Source organism: Bacillus rossius, chromosome 15 (genome assembly GCF_032445375.1).
Source record: "Bacillus rossius redtenbacheri isolate Brsri chromosome 15, Brsri_v3, whole genome shotgun sequence".
Lineage (NCBI taxonomy): Eukaryota > Metazoa > Arthropoda > Insecta > Phasmatodea > Bacillidae > Bacillus > Bacillus rossius.
This window is the reverse complement of record NC_086342.1, coordinates 38,939,063-38,962,782: the sequence shown is the minus strand read 5'-3', so window position 1 is coordinate 38,962,782 and position 23,720 is coordinate 38,939,063. Positions and strand designations below refer to the sequence as shown.

General features: G+C 41.8%; 1 protein-coding gene across 1 annotated transcript in view; it reads left to right on the top strand.

Annotated features, from left to right (window-relative positions):
- The window catches only part of LOC134539383 (synaptic vesicle glycoprotein 2C-like), a 134,135-nt gene that overhangs the window by 48,825 nt on the left and 61,590 nt on the right, over positions 1-23,720 (top strand). The gene's annotated exons all lie outside the window — the stretch shown is intronic.

Here is a 23,720-nt window from a genome sequence, read left to right as displayed (position 1 = left end):
ACTAACATTGAGTGTGCCATTTCTGCATTAACTGCGAGTTTGTACAGGCACAGACACGTTCAAACTTGTCACGTGGCTGCACGTCGTATATTGCACTAAGCTTGCGCAGGGAAGGACAACCGTAGTCGGTCTGTATATCCACAATTTCAGCTGCTCCGTCGTCACACAACTTGCTCATCCATTTCTTCTGTTCAGGTCCGGCAACGTAGATTATTTCGTTTTGCAGTAGTAAATCTTGAAGTGTGTTTTTCACTTGGTGGTACGGAATTTTTCCTTCGTCCCACTCTAGTCCATGATAATATTTACATAGCCATTCATTCGACCGTTTAATTTTTTCGTCTAGTAGTTTCCACGGATACGGGGGGCGGAAGCTGCGGGTTCGAGTCTGGCCGTCGTGAGTGACGCCAATTTCCTTGAGCACGAATCCGTTTTGGCTCTGGAAACCTTGCAGGTTGCAGTACATTTTGTGGCTAGCAATGCTCGGTCGTAACTAAATTATTATCGAAAACGAAACAGTATTTATGTCAGAATTTTCACAAGTTTGTCTCGACAATTGTACGATGCAAGCCGATCGTGAAGTATCACACAAAAAGCATAGGTGTTTGGCGGAATATTTCCGATAGTCGTTATCTCGATCCTACAGTCGATGAAGTTTGAATTTATACGATCATCCTGTTTGGAAACGTCAAACACCATTAACGGTGCCTTGTTCTTGAAACTGTCAGGACTCAGTATCGGTGACTGTATCCGCCCGTAGTAAGCTTGCTGAAACTTGGCATACATTTGATATGCTAGAAGAAATCTTCCACTTTCAAAATCCATGTTCATGTCAACGTACGGATAACTTTCGCTGTTTAAAAATATTTTTACATTACGTATTTGACAGTTATCGAATACGGAGCGACTTACTCCTGCATTGAGCTGTCTTCCGGTCTGAAGCCCGACGATGATGTATCTTGGTTTTTCCGTAGCGAAGCTGGACTTTACTATCCAATTGATACGCTGACTATGAGGCAAGCCAGGATAAGTTTCCAGGCTCCAGGATCGGAATGGCACATCGAAGTTCTTGCCATTTTCTATGTTCTTCAACATCTTGACTCGCTCAACGGTGCTCACTTGGATGTGGGGCAGCATCCACTCGATAGACTGTAGTGTTAGCGAGACATCTTGAGGGTTTTCTGCAGCGGCGACAATTGCATTAATGTGCGTGTTGGCTAGAAGCAGTACGAGCTCTTGTTTCGAATTAATGATTATATGCTTGTAGTCCTCAGCGAATCCAAGAAGCATAGACAGAGGAACACAAACTTCGAACTTCCCTTCGGCATAAACCGGAAGCTTATATTCATCCTCGAGAGCCCAACCGGCCATCTTTGCAGCAGACAGTTCATTTGGCGTGAGTGAAAGGTAATTTTTCATAGCAGATGTTATGCCTACATCTCTCGTCTGGTCTACCTCGACACCATTGAGTACATAAGTAATGCGCTCGATTAGGTGAAGAATACCATTGCAGGATATTGACGTCGTTGTCGGGTGCGTACCATCCGCTTTTGTAAGCGTGCCTCTTATACGTAGAAATGACTGCGAAGGTAAAGTACAAATATCTTGGTGCTGTACAGCAATGCGTACTTCCGATGGTAGTGCGTACGGTCCGAGCAGGAAAGGCTGGTACTCGTGCAATTCCATTTTCGTAATGCTGTCATCAAAAATGACCGGATCTTCCACGTTGAGGATTTCGTCTTCCATATTTATTCGGCACTTGTCCAATACTGAGAAGATACTTTATGTTGTCAGGTGTTAATGCACCGATGTCTGGTAGAGAACTGTTCTTATTCACGACAATACGATTTCTTTTATAACTGTTCGGTGTTACGAACTTTATGCCCATCGCTTCAAGTGCAGACGTAATGTAATTTCCTCGTCTTGAAAATTCACCAATCGTCCTCGCTGGTCAACGATTCGGACGACGACTTCGTGTGCGCACTTCACGACGACTGGAACGTAAATGATACTTTGCGGTACTTCTACCAGTTTATATTCTGGCGGGACCATCGACGAAAACTCGTGCAGCATGTTGCGTAGTCTTCCGTTGAGATACGTTCCACTTGCCAAATTACAGTTTATTCTTATGACATTCACAGGCAAAATGTTTACTGCGCGCGTAGATTCGTACGTTCTTCCCGTATCATACACCTTTGATTCGAATCCGAGCATCGTACCTATGGTGCCAGGTTTCGTAAAGTCGACATTTTCACTGCATGTTAGAATGCTTTTTTGAGTGCTTGGATTTCCACGCAGTTGAAAGTCTACATCCTGTGGTAACATATCCCTGATGTAATTTGCAATATCGCTCAACTCGTATGCGCCGGTAGGTATGACAACTTCCCGAGCTGTTGTTCCATCACTTTTCAAGAAGCACATTTTGCAGTTTTCCTCGTCGATATTAGGTATGGCATTATACGTTTGAAAATCTACGAGCCCGATGCTCCATTCTCCGTTCAAGTCCAGCGGCGGGTAGAATGTGGCTCGTAGCTGCGAGCTACGACCTGTCAATATGAGTGTTACGGACATGAGTGATTGTTTTCGCTACTGTACGTTTATTTTATATAAGAAAAAATATACTTGTTTTTCATACTTCATATTTGGTCAGAAATCTCAAGCACAAGTGTCCGCAATTTGTTTGATAAGCCTCTGTTCCGTTTCATAATTGTAAAACAACGTAGTGGTCCGGCCCAGGTACTGTCGCAGTTCGGGCGGAGGGCGTAAATTACCGAAACTGTCGTAGTAAGTAGCTTTTTTTCCTGTCTTTACATAGGCCACCCAGTGCGTGCCGCGACCCACCGACGTGTCTAAATTAATTATGGCGCACTCACGTGTCTTTGGCTTGCTGGGCAAAGTGTCTCGCATAAACACGCCACGGAAATTTGGTATTTTAAGTTTGCGTGCGTACTTTATTAAATCTACGTTGGTGAGCGGTCGTTTCGGCAGGGAACTTAGGATTTTCTCTTTACTCGTTTCTTTTTCATGCCTCGGCCTGCCTTGTGAGGCCGTAGGTACAGTCCTTCGCCTTTTTTTTACCGATGGCAATGGCTTCCATGCTTGAATTATGTCTACGTGCTTCCTCCAACTGCTTTCGCTGGTTCTTGCTAGTGTTGACTGCTCTAGCGATATTTGCCGCGGCTGCTGCGATCCCGCCTAGTGCACCTATAGCAGGCACCAGCAGCGGTAGAAATCCGCCCTTTTTATTATTGGATCTTTGTGTCTTGCGCTTCTTGGTCTTGCGAGACCTGGTCCGGCGACGAGCACCCATTCCTAATTTCGTCTTTGCCTTCATGATTTTAGATACGCTCCAGGCCGCGATTTTCTCTCCTAGTCCCGCGTCCGGCGATTTGCTTATATCTTCGGCTTCCTGTGCCAATATCTGGTCTGCTCTGTGCCTAGATTCCAGATCCTTGCTTAATAAATATGCGATATCGTGCTGCTTGCACTTTTCGTCCAGAGAATTAATTCCCACGTCACCGCGAGCTAACCTTTTCGCTAGTTTAGTTCCGGGGCCGCAAAATCTGTAGCCGGGAATGTGTAGCTCGAATGGTAGGTTGTTTATCAGCGAGTTTACGAGTCCCGCGCCGATGTGTTTTTTGTTCTTACCTCTTCGAGACATTACATGCAACTGACCTAAAATCAATAAATACGATTGCTCTTATAGAATTTCCGTCAGTACGATGGAGGTAGTCAAGCAAGACATTTGTTTGCCAGTGTGCATTACGCAAGACGATGAAACTATCAGTCGTGAATCGCGACATGGTATATTATTACCGTCCACCGTACGTTGCATCATAGCGGGACCGTCAAACTGCGGCAAGACGTCTGTTTTACTGAGTTTACTGGAGGAGCCAAACGGTCTTCGGTTCGAGAACGTTTACTTGTATTCCAAGTCGTTGCAACAGCCAAAGTACCAGCGCTTGGCCGCTGTTCTTCGCTCGGTGGATGGTCTGGAGTATTTTCCGTTTAGCGATAATACCGATGTTGTACCTCCAAACGAAGCAAAGCCTAATTCCGTGTTTGTGTTCGATGATGTGGCTTGTGAGAAACAAGGCATAATACAAGAGTACTTTTCCATGGGCAGACACGCCAAGGTAGACTGCGTATACCTGTGTCCGACGTACGGTAGAATACCCAAACATTTGCTGCGTGATAATGCGAATGTCATAGTTTTGTTTCGCATGGACGAACTTAATTTACGCCATGCTTACGACGATCACGTAAACACCGACATGTCGTTTCAGGAATTCAAAGACATGTGCTCCTTGTGTTGGAAAGATGAACACGGATTCCTAGTCATTGTAAGGGACTGGCCTCTATATAAGGGCAGGTACAGACAGGGTTTCGATCAGTTTATCGTCAAACATGAATCATAGCATTTCTAAATTTGGACGCAGCAGTCGAGCTCCGCGTACCGAACTATGCACCGTGAAACACGATGATGAAATACGTAAATACATTTCGCTACTTGGCCAAGACATAAAACGAGCAAAAGACGAAATAATAGTGTACCTCGTAGCCATAGACCAGCGCGTGGAAGCTTCGGATTCTCGAATTCGCGACATGATCGAAGTTTCGAATGCACAAAGGCGTGACGACCTAAAGTCTCTTCTGTCAAAACTTAATTCACGTCTGGTGTCTAAAGGTGCTTCGAAATAAACAGTGTGGATGTTAACACCGATTTGGCTAGGCAACTGCACGATGTCATCGAGGCCATACGAACAAAGTACTTGCTCGCCAAGCAACACAGATTAAGCGACGAGGTTCGAAGAGAGGAAAAATTGAAGACCTTGAGTGCACGTCTGGATAGTTTCATAGCCAGGCGAGGGGACGTCGAAAACGAGAAACCGACTAAAATCGAAGTAAAAGAAGAGCCGTCAACTACGTCCACGGGCAAACGAAAGCGAAGTCCACAATTAACAGACGATACCAACGTATCTACTAGCTAAGACGAAGTTCGTGTCGGTCGAACTCTTAGGAAGAAACCTCGAAATAAAAAAGGATTCGAAGTCGGTCCTCTCGCTAGCGAGTACCTGGCCTCCTCTGTGCCTCGAAACAGCGACGCGACGTATGGCGTGCATAAACGAGGTAGTAAATGGGTCCTTGGTTCGAAGGAAGTACATTTCGTGTCCGGCGATAATATTGAATGTGGAAAAGAGGTGATAAAACTTACTCGTGGATTATGCGAACTTTTGTTTCGTAAAAAACCGCGGCGGTATTCAGAGGTGGATTTGCGAAAATATAGAAGATTGCTGGATGCTTCCAACGCCGTTTACGCGAAAAATGACCCGAAAACGGGTCGATTCAAAGATTATGAACATGAGAAATATCCTTTGATAGCTAGTCTTTTCTTAGACATCGAAGGGGCCGGACTTTATAAACTCGACACTGGTAGAAAATTGGACTATGTATAATTTGACGACCCCAATGAAATAGTTGATCGTCTTAGACTGCTGCAGGCATCTCAGAGTGTGGGAAATAATTCGCACACCAACGAAATCGCTTCCATACTTGAAGAATTACGGGAAGCGGGATAGTAGTATATAATAGTATTTACTAGATCAGGCCTCAGGCGGTGGAGCCGAGAGCCGGCTCCGCCATATTGGATTGTGACGTCACGGCGGCCATCTTGGATGGTTGTGACCTTGACCTTTGACCTTGACCTTGAATTTGATCCTCAAAAATCGCCAAAATCCGTCAAAATTGGGCAAAATTTGCCCAAAATTCCTCAAAAATCGCCAAAATTTCCATTTCTGTGGAAAAAAGTTCCGCCAAAAAATCTCAAAAAATTCCACAAATTAAAAAATTCTCATTTCGAGGGAAAAATTTCCCGTTTCGAGGGAAAAATTCCCGTTTTTAGTCCTTAAAAATCCCAGCCGCTGAAAATTCCTAAAACTGGCTTAAGCATCCTTAACTCAAGCCTCAGTTAAGCCATTTCTAGGAATAAGGATACCATGACCGCCATCTTGGATTATGTCGTCACCGTTGCAATTTTCGTTACGGTCGCCATCTTTAACTTTTGAATTATCCGATTTTAATAAAAAAAAATTTATTAAAAAAATTCAAATAATAAAAATTTAATAAAAATATTTAAAAAGCATACTTTTTCGACACGGAGCTCGGAGTCCTCGGTTCGAACCCGACGAATGTAAAAAAATAAAAATGACGACCGATCCTTCCCTCGTGGTGGGTGCTGGCAGACTGACTCCCACCACTTTTTATCATCATCTAGTATGACGTCATGGCCGCCATCTTGTCTTCGATGCTGGAAGCCATCATCATTGTATCGTCGGCTAGAGTGCGCCGATGACATGTTAGTTTAATTCTTATCCGCTAGAGTGCAGTAATAATTTATTACTGTGACACCCGCCATCTTATCATTTGGCCACAATCTTGAAAATCCGTAATTATTTAGCTAGAAATTCGGGAAAAGTTACAAAATTCATTAAATAAATCACTCATTAATTTACATATTGATTCGATCGATTCCCGTCCTCGGTTCGATACCCGATCGTTGCAATAATGTTTAATCTTATGTAAAAAAAATAATTTAAATAAACCATGTTCAACATTCGTAAAGAGACTCTAAATCCTCTACGACCACCATCCTATCAGACATCAAGACCACCATATTGGAAATGTGTAATTTTAATGCTAGAGATCCGGGAAATAGTTCAGAAATCATTAAATAAATTTGTAATCCATATAATGATTGATTAGATCGACTTAGGTCCTTGGTTCGATCCCTGGCCGATACAAAACAACTTTAATATTTTAAAAAAGTATCACTAAAGTGTTAGGTTTGAGAAAATAAAATCACCACAAGTTCTTTTAAAAAAAATTTATTACATAAATACAATACACTACAAGTACAAAAAAATACACAGACAAATTACTAAAGTTTTGTGGATTTCTCGATTCAAACAGTCTTCTTATTGTATGGACTAAGTCCTTTACATGACTTGAAATGTCTATTCAGTCTATCAGGTCGACATATTGGTACACCACAATTTTCACACAAAGACGAATTATCGACTTCATTAAATGGACAGTGATATATTTCATGTTGTTTTGCACTTCGAATAGTTGCTAATGTTTTGTTACAAAATATACAGCTTGATTCTGATGAATGTACACCTAGTCTATTACAATTCCTGAGGTGTCGTTTTAATCTTCCATAGTGTATAAACTTGCTTAAACACCTGTTGCACTGATATTTAATGCGTTCAGAGTTACCACTACAATTGTGTATTACATAATCACGTAATTTCAAGTTTTTGATCTTCTCGCAGTATGTGCAGTCGGGTGATGGAACACCGTTGGATGCTCCTTCCTTCATCAATGCCACTGGAACTGTTGACAACCATTGTAACACTGCTGACATGTTAACTTCTGAAGCCGTTGAGGTCTGCTCTGCGGAAGATGTTGCACGCGTCGAAATCTCCTGCTGTGCTGAGAGAGCAGGTGTAGCTGTAGACGTCGATGTCATCGTGCTCTGCACTGATGATGGTAGACCTTCGATCCAGGTTGGTGTTGATACTGGTAAAGATGCCATCGAGTTCTCAAGAATAGCTAGATACTGGTCTATTATGTTATACAAGTCTAACTTTCCGAGCCGTTCATCACCGCAGTCAGAGACAGACTGAAGTACATATCACCTGGGGTCTCACTTATATAGTCTCATTTGCTTGTTCAACACATGAGTCAAATCAATAACCATGTTCATTATACTTCTCGGAGCATTTTTTATAATGTAGATGTAAGCTATCAAGACGTGAAATTAGTTTTTTGCACTTATTGCACTGAAACAGTATTCTTTGAGCATTTTTCTGACAGCTGCTTCTTTCATGTCTGCGCGCATTTGAAGTTCTAGTAAATGATGCACCACAATATTTGCATTGATGCGATGTATGCTCTTCATTAATTGATGTCTGGAATGCAGATGGTGAAACTTCAGCTGATGGTGGAACAGCACGTATCGTTGTCTCCTCTGCAGCAGGTATCGGGATCTTCACAGCTGTCGTCACCTCAGCCATTGAGCCCTCCGCTGCCATGGTCTCCTCTGCTAATGGTATCGGGATCTCCGTCTCCATCATCGTAGCTGCCATCGAGGTCCCCGCTGCTGACGGTAAACTTTCTATTCCGGTCGACATAACTAAATCTCACGAAACTTAATGGAGAGAGCACTTCCGTACAGCACCGCGGCCAGAGGTGAACTGCGGGTCCAGTCGTCCGAACCTCGCTTATATACCCACGGTCTACTGGTATGCTACATGAGTCAAAATAATGTCTGTATTTAAAATTATTTTTTATTAGGTACCTAAAAAATATAGAAATAAAAAACACACGAGTTCAAGTTTTACACATTTATTTATAAAACATACACAAATACACATTAGGTTAAGGAATCAAGCATTTTCACAAGCAAAGTCTTTAATGCCGCACGAACTGACTCGTCGACTCCGGTTCCAACTGGTTCGCAGGCCACGGGATCAAGAACACAGGTTTCCAGCTGGTCATCTTCTGCGGTGTCGACAACTCCGACAAGACATGGTCGATGACGTCTGTGACCACGTCTACACCTGGGCTTTGGCTCAGTGCTAGTTGGGACAGATTCACTGCCTGAACTGCGACGACGAGACGCACACCGTTTGGACGTCTGCGTAGAAGCATCACAGGCCGCAACAGTTTGCAACACGTCCATGTTTGGTGTTGCACGTGCAGACGAGGCGACTACCTCAGCGATGCTGGCAGGAAGGATTGTGTGTGGTCTCATGTGATAGACGGCACAGTTTCCAGGTTCGCAACAATCTACCAGCTGCTGGGTCGGTTCGTAGGACACAGGAAAGTGCGCAAACCGCCAATGCTGAGCGCCTCCATCACAGGTTTCTGTATATGTACGTAGATACCCGGAATCCCAGTAGCTGTACTCTACACTGCTGAAGCTAGGTCTTGCGCTCACGTACACGTTAGCAGGATGAAACGTAAACATCTTCTTGCAGGTCGAACGACAACTGAAGGCACGTACGTAGGTGCGCCATTTATATATATGCAGGCTTCTACTAACACTGTGTGTGCCATTTCTGCATTAACTGCGAGTTTGTACAGGCACAGACACGTTCAAACTTGTCATGTAGCTGCACGGCGTATATTGCACTAAGCTTGCGCAGGGAAGGACAACCGTAGTCGGTCTGTATATCCACAATTTCAGCTGCTCCGTCGTCACACAACTTGCTCATCCATTTCTTCTGTTCAGGTCCGGCAACGTAGATTATTTCGTTTTGCAGTAGTAAATCTTCAATAGTGTTTTTCACTTGGTGGTACGGAATTTTTCCTTCGTCCCACTCTAGTCCATGATAATATTTACATAGCCATTCATTCGACCGTTTAATTTTTTCGTCTAGTAGTTTCCACGGATACGGAGGTCGGAAAGTGCGTGTTCGAGTCCGGCCGTCGTGAGTGACGTCAATTTCCTTGAGCACGAATCCGTTTTGGCTCTCGAAACCTTGCAAGTTTGCTGTACATCTTGTCGCTAGCAATGCTCGGTCGTAACTAAATTATCATAGAAAACGAAACGGTATTTATGTCAGAATTTTCACAAGTTTGTCTCGACAATTGTACGATGCAAGCCGATCGTGAAGTATCAGACAAAAAGCATAGGTGTTTGGCGGAATATTTCCGCTAGTCGTTATCTCGATCCTACAGTCACCGATACTGAGTCCCGTCAGTTTCAAGAACAAGGCACCGTTAATGGTGTTTGACGTTTCCAAACAGGATGATCGTATAAATTCAAACATCATCGAGTCAGTTCGTGCGGCATTAAAGACTTTGCTTGTGAAAATGCTTGATTCCTTAACCTAATGTGTATTTGTGTATGTTTTATAAATAAATGTGTAAAACTTGAACTCGTGTGTTTTTTATTTCTATAATTTTTAGGTACCTAATAAAAAAATAATTTTAAATACAGACATTATTTTGACTCATGTAGCATACCAGTAGACCGTGGGTATATAAGCGAGGTTCGGACGACTGGACCCGCAGTTCACCTCTGGCCGCGGTGCTGTACGGAAGTGCTCTCTCCATTAAGTTTCGTGAGATTTAGTTATGTCGACCGGAATAGAAAGTTTACCGTCAGCAGCGGGGACCTCGATGGCAGCTACGATGATGGAGACGGAGATCCCGATACCATTAGCAGAGGAGACCATGGCAGCGGAGGGCTCAATGGCTGAGGTGACGACAGCTGTGAAGATCCCGATACCTGCTGCAGAGGAGACAACGATACGTGCTGTTCCACCATCAGCTGAAGTTTCACCATCTGCATTCCAGACATCAATTAATGAAGAGCATACATCGCATCAATGCAAATATTGTGGTGCATCATTTACTAGAACTTCAAATGCGCGCAGACATGAAAGAAGCAGCTGTCAGAATAATGCTCAAAGAATACTGTTTCAGTGCAATAAGTGCAAAAAACTAATTTCACGTCTTGATAGCTTACATCTACATTATAAAAAATGCTCCGAGAAGTATAATGAACATGGTTATTGATTTGACTCATGTGTTGAACAAGCAAATGAGACTATATAAGTGAGACCCCAGGTGATATGTACTTCAGTCTGTCTCTGACTGCGGTGATGAACGGCTCGGATAGTTAGACTTGTATAACATAATAGACCAGTATCTAGCTATTCTTGAGAACTCGATGGCATCTTTACCAGTATCAACACCAACCTGGATCGAAGGTCTACCATCATCAGTGCAGAGCACGATGACATCGACGTCTACAGCTACACCTGCTCTCTCAGCACAGCAGGAGATTTCGACGCGTGCAACATCTTCCGCAGAGCAGACCTCAACGGCTTCAGAAGTTAACATGTCAGCAGTGTTACAATGGTTGTCAACAGTTCCAGTGGCATTGATGAAGGAAGGAGCATCCAACGGTGTTCCATCACCCGACTGCACATACTGCGAGAAGATCAAAAACTTGAAATTACGTGATTATGTAATACACAATTGTAGTGGTAACTCTGAACGCATTAAATATCAGTGCAACAGGTGTTTAAGCAAGTTTATACACTATGGAAGATTAAAACGACACCTCAGGAATTGTAATAGACTAGGTGTACATTCATCAGAATCAAGCTGTATATTTTGTAACAAAACATTAGCAACTATTCGAAGTGCAAAACAACATGAAATATATCACTGTCCTTTTAATGAAGTCGATAATTTGTCTTTGTGTGAAAATTGTGGTGTACCAATATGTCGACCTGATAGACTGAATAGACATTTCAAGTCATGTAAAGGACTTAGTCCATACAATAAGAAGACTGTTTGAATCGAGAAATCCACAAAACTTTAGTAATTTGTCTGTGTATTTTTTGTACTTGTAGTGTATTGTATTTATGTAATAAATTTTTTTTAAAAGAACTTGTGGTGTTTTTATTTTCTCAAACCTAACACTTTAGTGATACTTTTTTAAAATATTAAAGTTGTTTTGTATCGGCCAGGGATCGAACCAAGGACCTAAGTCGATCTAATCAATCATTATATGGATTACAAATTTATTTAATGATTTCTGAACTATTTCCCGGATCTCTAGCATTAAAATTACACATTTCCAATATGGTGGTCTTGATGTCTGATAGGATGGTGGTCGTAGAGGATTTAGAGTCTCTTTACGAATGTTGAACATGGTTTATTTAAATTATTTTTTTTACATAAGATTAAACATTATTGCAACGATCGGGTATCGAACCGAGGACGGGAATCGATCGAATCAATATGTAAATTAATGAGTGATTTATTTAATGAATTTTGGAACTTTTCCCGAATTTCTAGCTAAATAATTACGGATTTTCAAGATGGTGGCCAAATGACAAGATGGCGGGTGTCACAGTAATAAATTATTACTGCACTCTAGCGGATACGAATTAAACTAACATGTCATCGGCGCACTCTAGCCGACGATACAATGATGATGGCTTCCAGCATCGAAGACAAGATGGCGGCCATGACGTCATACTAGATGATGATAAAAAGCGGTGGGAGTCAGTCTGCCAGCACCCACCACGAGGGAAGGATCGGTCGTCATTTTTATTTTTTTGCATTCGTCGGGTTCGAACCGAGGACTCCGAGCTCCGTGTCGAAAAAGTATGCTTTTTAAATATTTTTATTAAATTTTTATTATTTGAATTTTTTTAATAAATTTTTTTTTATTAAAATCGGATAATTCAAAAGTTAAAGATGGCGACCGTAACGAAAATTGCAACGGTGACGACATAATCCAAGATGGCGGTCATGGTATCCTTATTCCTAGAAATGGCTTAACTGAGGCTTGAGTTAAGGATGCTTAAGCCAGTTTTAGGAATTTTCAGCCGCTGGGAATTTTAAGGACTAAAAACGGGAATTTTTCCCTCGAAACGGGAAATTTTTCCCTCGAAATGAGAATTTTTTAATTTGTGGAATTTTTTGAGATTTTTTGGCGGAACTTTTTTCCACAGAAATGGAAATTTTGGCGATTTTTGAGGAATTTTGGGCAAATTTTGCCCAATTTTGGCGGATTTTGGCGATTTTTGAGGATCAAATTCAAGGTCAAGGTCAAAGGTCAAGGTCACAACCATCCAAGATGGCCGCCGTGACGTCACAATCCAATATGGCGGAGCCGGCTCTCGGCTCCACCGCCTGAGGCCTGATCTAGTAAATACTATTATATACTACTCGGGATATATTGAATAGTTATCATGTCAAAGTTTGCCATTGCGGGCGAGTTGCATAAACCCGCAAGACGTAATTATCCGCGTCGAAAAATAAAAATCAAAGGATTGGACGACAATTGGCAGTCTGATCTGCTCGAAATGTGCGAATATTCGCGTGTGAACAAGGGCTACAGGTACATTCTCATAGTCATAGACACCTATTCAAAGTTCCTGTGGGCTAGACCCTTAAAACGGAAAACCGCCGTGGAAGTTACGAGTGCCATGGCGAATATTTTGAAACATAAACGAAGACCTTCGTTACTGCAGACGGACGACGGGAAAGAATTCTACAATGCATCATTCAAGACATTGATGAAAAATTTTGACATTACGCATTATTCTACGTTTAGCGGTGTCAAAGTATCAATGGCAGAATGTGTGATTCGTACGATGAAGAATAAACTGTATAGGAATTTTACAGCGAACGGTAATTACAGGTGGCTGAGTTTACTTCCTAAACTCGTGCGAGAATACAATTCTACTGTGCATTCTACAACGAAACTCAAGCCGAAGGACGTAAAGGACAATCGACTGCTTCGAACAGTGTTTTCCAACACGAAGAAGAAAGATCCACGAAAGCGTAAAGCTAACGTCGGTGACATTGTGCGAATCTCCAAGCAGAAAGATATCTTCGAGAAAGGTTTCACTGCGAACTGGAGTCCCGAACTTTTCCGTGTGACACATGTTTGTGAATCAGAGCCTAGGACCTACTACCTCGAAGATTTGGACCACAAACCTATCCGTGGCGGCTTCTATGCCGAAGAGATTCAGCCTACGTTGTATCCTGATATGTACTTGGTGGAGAAGATTATAAAACGAAGAAATGGACTGTCCTACGTCAAGTGGTGGGGCTTTCCACCTCGCTTTAATTCGTGGGTGGCAGATGCAGACATCGAGATATCCACAAGACTTTAGTAATTTGTCTGTGTATTTTTTTGTACTTGTAGTATGTAATAAAAGTATTTTAAAAAAACTTGTGGTGTTTTTATTTTCCCAAACCTAACACTTTTTTAGTATTTTTTAAAAATATTAAAGTTGTTTTGTATCGTCCAGGGATCGAACCAAGGACCTAAGTCGATCTAATCAATCAGTATATAGATTAAAAATTTATTTAATGAATTTTGAACTTTTTCCCGAATCTCTAGCATTAAAATTACGGATTACAAAGATGGCGACCATAACGGTAATTGCAACGGTGACCTCATAATCCATGATGGTGCTTCTGTCTCGAACAGGTGGTGCTATTATTACTTTAAATTAAAAAAAATTACAAGTCCAAATATGCATGTAATTTTTATATATACATACCTTATTTAATTTTCAATCTGGTAAATGTCTCGATGGCCGAGCGGTTAAAGGCGTATGTTTTCCAACCTAGAGATCAGAGCTGCGATGGTTCGAATCACAGCGTTTCCAATATATTTTTCATAAAAAATTAAATTTAAAATGTCAATAAGGCTCATAATAGCTATGGTAGGTAATGGAACATCGACCTTATGTGATGAGACAGGGCGACGCTGGTGCTCTCTAGGAACAAACGACAGAAACAAAGTCGACGGTATCCAAGATGGCGGCCTGCGGTGGAACAGAAAAAACATGAGCGCCGCTGGCGCTATCTAGGAACATACAGCAGAAACAAAGTCGACGATATCCAAGATGGCGGCCTCCAGTGGAACAGAAAAAAGTCAATATGGCGACGGAGACGAATTTTCCATCATAATGAGTGGGGCGCTCGATTTAAAGATGGTGGATCCAATATGGCCGCCGTGATCTACTTGTCCCGTTACGTTATGTCCCGTTACACTGTGTCCCGTTACATTGTGTCCCGTTACGCGGTGCCCCGTTACGCTGTGTCCCATTACGCTTATCCAAGATGGCCGACGTGACGTCAGAGATGGACGTGACGTTAGAGATGTGGATCGGCTCTCGGCTCCACATCCTGCATCCTGATCTCGGATAAATATGACCGTCGAGGTCAAGGTCAAGTCCTGATAGAGGCTTAACTGAGGCTTGAGTTAAGGATGCTTAAGCCTCTTTAAGGACATTTCCAGCCGCTGGGATTTTTACGGACTAAAACGAGAAATTTTCCCTCGAAACGGGAATTTTTCCCTCGAAAACGGGAAATTTTTTCGTAAAACGGGAATTTTTGAGTCATTTTGAGTCATTTTTGAGGACTTTTGAGGAATTTTTGCCGCCGTGACGTCACAAATCCAAGATGGCGGACACCGACACCACCACCACCGCCTGGCGCCTGTCCCAGTTCCGGCCAAAACATACTACTGATAAGTTGCGTTCGATGTAACAAGTCGTTTACGCGGAGAGAGAGCTTAAAAAGACATGACAGAACTTGTAACGTTAAGCCTGCGTACAAGACAGAGTACAACGATGGATCTACTAGACTAAGGAATAGTGATCTGCATTACGACAATAATTTTCCTTGTCTTGAGAGAGATTATGTTCGTGGCTCTTCCGATCTCGACGAAGAACTTAAATTGAAGGATGATGATGATTTATGGAAGAATGAAGACAATGGAAGAATCCTTAACGTGATAAGTGAGAATACATTCCAGCCGAATTCAAGTAGATCTTTCTTACTTTGTAAAAATGATGGACTCCTAAAAAGGAAGCATGAAGATGATAATGGCACTTCGACATCATCGATATCGAATTCATATGGTAATCTGGGTGAAGAGGATGTCTTCTACAGTGATTGTTACAGTGACTCTGAGGCTGTTGACAAAAGCATAGACTGTGATGAAGCACCTAAAGCTGACAAGATCGAAGAATGTAACGGTGTCCTGAGACCGAAACGATGGAAACGATGTGTTTTAATAAATAAATCTGATAACGCTTATTATGATCACTGGGACGATTGTGATATTAAAAGTATTTATAATAAACAAGCAAGTGAGATGGTGGTAGAAGAGATTGATTACACATCGTGGAAAGATCCAAACTTTTTGGTTGACCGGCTAAGACTTCTACATGGCTCGCTTTGTGCAGGAAACTATTCGTGCATAAAAGAAATATCTTTCATACTCGAATAACTGAGGAAAGCTGGCTACATACAATAATGGCTTATTTTACTTCTATTTGTATATTCTTAAGAAATAAATTAAATATTAAAAGTAAAAATTTAATGTTTTTATTTCTTGCATTCTGATTTCTAACTAAGACTTAGTTCTCGTAACTTGTGTTACCAAATGTGTTGCCTTTTTGATGGTGCTTCCAAAATGTGCTTCCTTCTTTTGTTGATGGTGCTTCCAAATGTGCTGCCTTTTTTGATTGTGCTTCCAAAATGTGCTGCCTTTTTGATGGTGCTTCCAAAATGTGCTGCCTTTTTGATGTTGCTTCCCAAATGTGCTTCCTTTTTGTTGATGGTGCTTCCGAATGTGCTTCCTTTATTGATTGTGCTTTAAAAATATGCTGCCTTTTTGATGGTGCTTCCAAAATGTGTTTCCTTTTTGTTGATGGTGCTTCCAAATGTGTTGCCTTTATTGATTGTGCTTCCAAAATGTGCTGCCTTTATGTTGATGGTGCTTCCAAAATGTGCTTCCTTTTTGTTGATGGTGCTTCCAATGTGCTCTCTTTATTGATTGTGCTTCCAAAATGTGCTTCCTTTTTGTTGATGGTGCTTCCAAATGTGCTCTCTTTATTGATTGTGCTTCCAAAATGTTCTGCCTTTATGTTGATGGTGCTTCCAAAATGTGCTTCCTTATTGTTTATGGTGCTTCCAAATGTGCTCTCTTTATTGATTGTGCTTCCAAAGTGTGCTACCTTTACGTTTATGGTGCTTCCAAAATGTGCTTCCTTTTTGTTGATGGTGTTTCCAAAAGTGATTCCTTTTTGTTGATGGTGCTTCCAAATGTGCTCTCTTTATTGATTGTGCTTCCAAAATGTGCTGCCTTTACGTTGATGGTGCTTCCAAAATGTGCTTCCTTTTTGTTGATGGTGTTTACAAATGTGCTGCCTTTTTTTGATTTTGCTGCCTTTTCGTTTATGGTCCTTCTATGTTTAATGTTGTTTTGACTCTAATATTATTGTTGATGGTTCTTGATTTGACTAGCGTATTATTCCATATGGTGCATGTATATAAGCAAGTCCTAGAAAGCAGGATGCTCAGTTTGTTACTGACGTCGGCGGTGTAAGGATCGCCTAGTTTGTTTCTTCTGGTGCATGAGTCGTGTCAATTAGCTGTTCTTGAGATTTCGATGGCATCTTTACCGACTTTAACGTCGAACTCGATGGAGGATGTACCATCGACTACGGGAACCATGACGTCAGCGCCGACGATGTTGAAGCAGATCCCGTTGGCAACGCCTCTGACAACACTGGAGGAGACTTCGATATGTGCTGTTCCACCATCAGCTGAAGTTTCATCATCAGCAATGGATTCTTCAACTAATGAAGAGCGTACATTGCGTCAGTGCAAATACTGTGACGCATCATTTACTATCACCTCAAATGCTCGCAGACATGAAAGAAGCAGTTGTTCTAATAATGTTAAAAGAATACAATTTCAGTGCAATAAGTGCAAAAAACTAATTTCACGTCTTGATAGCTTACATCTTCATTATAAAAAATGCTCCGAGAAAGTAAAGTGCGAGTATAATGAACCTGGTTATTGTTTTGACTCATGTGTTGTACCAGCTGATGAGACTATATAAGTGAGACCCTGGTGATATGGACTTCAGTCCGTCTGTGGCTGCTGTGATGAACGGATCGGATTGTTAGACTTGATTAACATAATAGACCTGTATCTAGCTATTCTTGAGAACTCGATGGCATCATTACCGCTATCTACACCAACCTGGATCGAAGGTCTACCATCATCAGTGCAGAGCACGATGACAACGACGTCTACAGCTACACCTGCTCTCTCAGCACAGCAGGAGATTTCGACGTTTGCAACATCTTCCGCAGAGCAGACCTCAACGGCTTCAGAAGTTAACATGTCAGCAGTGTTACAATGGATGTCAACAGTTCCAGTGGCATTGATGAAGGAAGGAGCAACCAGCGGTGTTCCATCACCCGACTGCATGTACTGTGAGAAGATCAAAAACTTGAAATTATGGGATTATGTAATACACAATTGTAGTAATAACTCTGAATGCATTAAATATCAGTGCAACAGGTGTTTAAGCAAGTTTGTACAATATGGAAGATTATAACGTTACCTCAGGAATTGTGATAGACTGGCTGTACATTCATCGGAATCAAGCTGTATATTTTGTAACAAAACATTGGCAAACATTCGAAGTGCACAACGACACGAAATATATCACTGTCGTTTTAATGAAGTCGATAATTCGACTTTGTGTGCAAATTGTGGTGTACCAATATGTCGAGCTGATAAACTGAATAGACATTTAAAGTCATGTAAAGGACATAGTCCGTATAGTAAGAAGACTGTTTGAATCGAGAGATCCACAAAACTTTGGTAATTTGTCTGTGTGTTTTTTGTACTTGTGGTAGTGTATAATTTAAGTAATAAAAGATTTTTTAAAAGAACTTGCGGTGTTTTTTATTTTCTCAAACCTGCCACTTTAGTGGTACTTTATTAAAATATTAAAGTTGTTTTGTATCGGCCAGGGATCGAACCAAGGACCTAAGTCGATCTAATCAATCAGTATATAGATTACAAAATTATTTAATGAATTTTGAACTTTTTTCCAGATCTCTAGCATTAAAATTACGCATTTCCAATATGGTGGTCTTGATGTCTGATAGGATGATGGTCGTAGAGGATTTAGAGTCTCTTTACGAATGTTGAACATGGTATATTGAAATTATTATTTTTTACATAAAATTAAACATTATTACATCGATCGGGTATCGAACCGAGGACAGGAGCGGATCAAATCAATATGTAAATTAATAAGTGATTTATTTAATGAATTTTGAACTTTGTCCTGAATTCCTAGCTAAATAATTATGGATTTTCAAGATGGCACCCAAATTTCAAGATGGTTGGTGTCACAGTAATAAATGAGTACTGCACTCTAGCGGATAAGAACTAAACTAACATGGCGTCAGCGTACTCTCGCTGACGATACAATGATGATGGCTTCCAGCATCGAAGACAAGATGGCGGACATGGTGTCATACTAGATGACGTTATATATACTTTGAAAAAAAAAAATGGTGGGAGTCAGTCTGCCTGCAGCCACCAAGAGGGAAGGATCGGTCGCCATTTTTTTTGCCCTCACCAGGTTCGAACCGAGGACTCCGAGCTCCGTGTCGTAAAAGTTTGTTTTTTATAAATTTTAAATTTTTTTTAATTAAACTCGGATAATATATTTAAAGATGGCGGCCGTAATGGAAATTGCAACGGTGATGTCATCATCCAATATGGCCACTTGGAATAATGTAATCGGATGGATGGTTTGTTTGTCGCAAATATAAATGAAAAGTCATTCCCTTGCATTACTCTATCATCAAACCTAAACATATAAAGGCATACGTATATATAATAAACGTAGTTTAGAATATGGCTTCATGTTCCAAACTTATCTCGACTTGTCTCGACTGGTTACACATTGCATAACACTTGTAGGTTTTTAAATTCAAACTTGGCATCATCCGGCGACAATGCCTTGAATTAAATATGGCCGACAGTGGCGCCATCTGGTAGCGACTTAATGAATTAAAGATGGCGGCAACGGAGAACTTGGTGAATACAGGCTACCGACTTGTCTCGCCTTGTCCCCCCCCCCCCCAGACTTGTCTCGACTGTCTAGACTTGTCTCGACTCGTTCCCGACTTGTCTCGACTGACTACATAACACTTGGCGCCATCCGGCAGTAACTTTAAGAATTAAATATGGCGACGGTGGTGCGCTCCGGCGGTAACTTTAAGAATTAAAGATGGCGGCGGTGGCACACTCTGGTAGCAACACTAGGAACTAAAGATGGCGACGGTGGTGTCATCTGGTATCGATTATATGAACTAAAATATGGCGACGGTGGCGCCATCTACCAGCCAACTTGAGAACCAAGATGGCGGCGCCTCTGACAACAATTTTTTGTATTTGGCGTGCGATACTAGCGACATCTACCAGCCAACTTGAGAACCAAGATGGAGGCGCCTCTGGCAACTAATTTCTAATTTAGCGCCATCTGGTAGTCTGTGCTGGAATTAAAGATGGCGGCTGTATAATAATTTTAATTTCAAATGTGGCGCCTTAGGTATGCATTAAGGAAGGCAAAAGATGGCGGCTGATGTTTACATCAAATTTCGAAAAGTTGAAGTTCGAAAAAAAATTCGAATCCAAGATGGCGGCCGTGACGAAAAGTGCAACGGTGACGTCACGATTCGAAGTTGGTGGAAATTTCTAGAAATAAAAAATGGCGGATGGATTAGCATGGATTAACATATGGATTAGCATAGATTGGCATATGGATTAGCATAGATTGGCATACAGATTAGCATAGATTGGTATACGAATTAGCATATATTGGCATACGGATTGGCATAGATTGACATGGATTAGCATAGATTGGCATGGATTAGCATAGATTGGCATGGGTTAGGTTAGGTTAGATTAGCATAGATTAGCATATGGATTAGGTTAGGTTAGGTTTTGTTATGTTAGGTTAGGTTAGGTTAGGTTAGCATATGGATTAGCATACGGATTAGATGACCTCATCAGGTTGGCAACATCGATGGTCGCAAGGCTAAAGGTCAGGGTCGAATTTCAATGTCAGGGTCAAATTTCAAGGTCAAGGTCAAGGTCAATTTTCAAGGTCAATAATATAGTTTAAGGTCAAGGTCAAAGGTATAAGTTAAAGGTCAATATCTTTGTTCAAGGTCATAGTTAAAGGTCAATGGGTCAAATTTCAATGTCAGTTTCAAAGTTCAAGGTCAAACGTCAAGGTCAAAGGTCAAGGACTCGATTCAACGTCTAGGTCAAGGTCAAAGTTCAAGGTTCAAGGTCAATATTCAAGGTCAATGTTCAAGGTCAATGTTCAAGGTCAATGTTCAAGGTGAATGTTCAAGGTCATAGTTAAAGGTCAAGGGTCGAATTTCAATGTCAGGGTCAAAGTTCAAGGTCAAAGGTCAAGGACTCGGTTCAAGGTCAAGTTCAAGGTCAAAGTTCAGGGTTGAAGGTCAAGGTCGGATCCTGGATCCTGCGCCTGTCCTTGAATCGGCTATATCCTACTACTTATATACCAGCCTTCGCGGGTATTATTGGTGTGTGATAAATATGCACAAGTTATTTTGAAATAGCTGTGTTGGGTATTTTTGGGTATGGTTTAAAGACAGTCAACTATCTGGTTAGCTTAGTGAGCTAGGGGGTTTCTTCAGCCTCTCGTCACAGCATGGGCTCTTACAGCTCACACGATTGCGATTGGAAGGAATGTATATTCTTGATGTGGGTGAGCCATCACCAATAACCTCTCCTCTTCTGGACGAGACTGGGACTGGAAGTTCTGGGATGGTGCAGCTGGCTTGTGACGGGTGTAAGGATATAGTACAATGGGTTGTGCTGGCTGGAGGTTTGTTCAGCCAAAGGTTCAGCAACCTTCCCACATAGGTAGGCCCCGGCAGGGGAGATTGTCCCCCCAGTACTCTCTTGTCTGTAGGAAAGAGAGTTTTTACCAAATTCCCTTCTCGTGATGCACATTCTAGGGTTCAGTTTCTTTCAATCACAGCAGGCCAAGATAGCTTGATATCATGTCTTGGTCTGGGGTAGTTACTATCTTATCTTGCGGGTTGTCAGTATAAGGCTGTAAGTGCATGCTGGGAGTCCCCGCTGAGGTTTCCTCTACCTACCGAGTTACATGGTGAGGACTCGCACTGGCTGTTGGTGGTTATGATCGGTGAGGCCACGTCTAGATGAGTCCCTATTCCGTTGAAGGGTGGACGCAGTGAGTGACGATATAGCTCCTGCACTAGCCTGTGAAGCTAGATGTTGGATGCACTTTGGCCATATTACAAGCTCTCTGGGTTTCCTGAGGGGTACCAGAGATGTGATAAACTTGTATCTCTAGGGAATAGGGGTTCCTTCGTGTCAACCACAGGGTAGCTGAATGTGTTAAGGAATTATGCTGAAATAGTAGCCTCAGCCTCCCATTGTAGTCTTCCCCAAACATCTCCGGCTCGCGATGAAATGGCTCATCTCTTTCACCTTAGGCTTGTGTGAGCTCATGACAAACCAGTTCTGCACCGTAAGGGTAGTATGCGCAGGTCCCGCAAGGGATCGATTGGCGTGTAATAAATTCGGCGGAATGAATTTCTGAAAGACATGTTGCAAGAGAGAGGGTTCATCTCCCATTGTCTTCCTGGCAGACCTCACAGTTCACACTTGTTAACAAGTGGTCAGATAACTGGCCTAGCGCTTAAGGTGACTCTGGTTCGATCCCTGGTAGGGTCCAATCGAGAATTGGTTCCACGAGTGGGAAATGTGGCTAGGTGGCAGCGCATCGGTGGATTTTCTTGAGTACTGCAGCTTCTCCCACTCATGAATTCTGCAATTGTATATGCTTCACATCTTCTTTAATGGCCCCTATGTCATCGACATGTTAAGACTTGTATATTCATTATTTTATGTTACATTTTCAACACTTTATTCAGGATATAGAAATTCTCTTGACAGTTGTGTCTATAAACATACAGACTTTGACACATGAACATTTAAAAAAGAATCATAATTGATACATACTGAGCTAGTCTAGTCAGGAATGTCCAAAGATATTATACACTTTGGACTTTGTTTACATGAGCAGTACCTTTAACTACTTTTGCACTCTTAGTGCAACCAAGCAGTAACTAGACATTCTTGTTGCTGGAAATAATATGTAAGGGGCCCGCATGGAGGGTGTTATCGAGTTATTGAAGCGGAACGACACAGTTGACACTCGATGATGCTGTGTTATCGCCTCTAAACGCAAGGCTTATCATCATGCGCAGGGCAGCTATAGTATTTGAGCAGTGACCATAGCATTATTGGTCGAAAAATGAAGTTTTTTGAAGAATCTATACTAAAAATTATTCTGAAAACTACACATTTTAGCCATTTTCATTCATCTAAAAACACAGAAATACAGAAATACGAAATACAGAAACACGAAATACAGAAATAGAAGTTCTCATCTTCCTTCAGCATATTCTTAAATGCTTTTATTTATACAGACAACACCGCATATAATATTGTGCCTAATAATAAATGGTGCAACTGTAGGACTCACATGGCAAAACATAGCTACATTAGCTGGTGTCCTATATACTAATCATTCGGAACAAAGAATCCCTGTATCCAAGTGTAAAATGGTTGCTTTGAAGTGGGGGCACATGCCGCGCCCTGACAAGGCGGTGTCCAGTCTAACCTCGTGATGTGACGTGCAGGGGGCGGGCCTGCGTGCACTGCCACGTGTGTGCAGCTGACCGATGGTCTGCGCCATGTTTGTGGGAGAAGTGAAGCAGCTTGAGAGGACCGTAGTTGACGGAGTTGGTCGTGCTAGTGTCCGCAATGGGGAACCAACACAACTTAGAACAGTCATAACTTAGAAACCTCGAATAAAATCCACATAACTTAGAAACACGCAACTTATAAACACGCAATGCCGAGCCACATGACTTAGAACTATCATAACTTAGAAACTCACCCCTTAGAACGGACATAACTTAGAAGATTCTGCCTTGCATGTTTCTAAGTTGTGTGTGTGTTTCTAAGTTTTGTGAGGGTTTCTAAGTTGTGTGTGGGTTTCTAAGTTGTGTGTGGATTTCTAAGTTGTGTGTGGGTTTCTATGTATTGTGTGGGTTTCTAAGTTGTGTGTGGGTTTCTAAGTTGTGTGTGGGTTTCTAATTTGTGTGTGGGTTTCTAAGTTGTGTGTGGGTTTCTAAGTTGTGTGTGGGTTTCTAAGTTGTGTGTGGGTTTCTAAGTTGTGTGTGGGTTTCTAAGTATTGTGTGGGTTTCTAAGT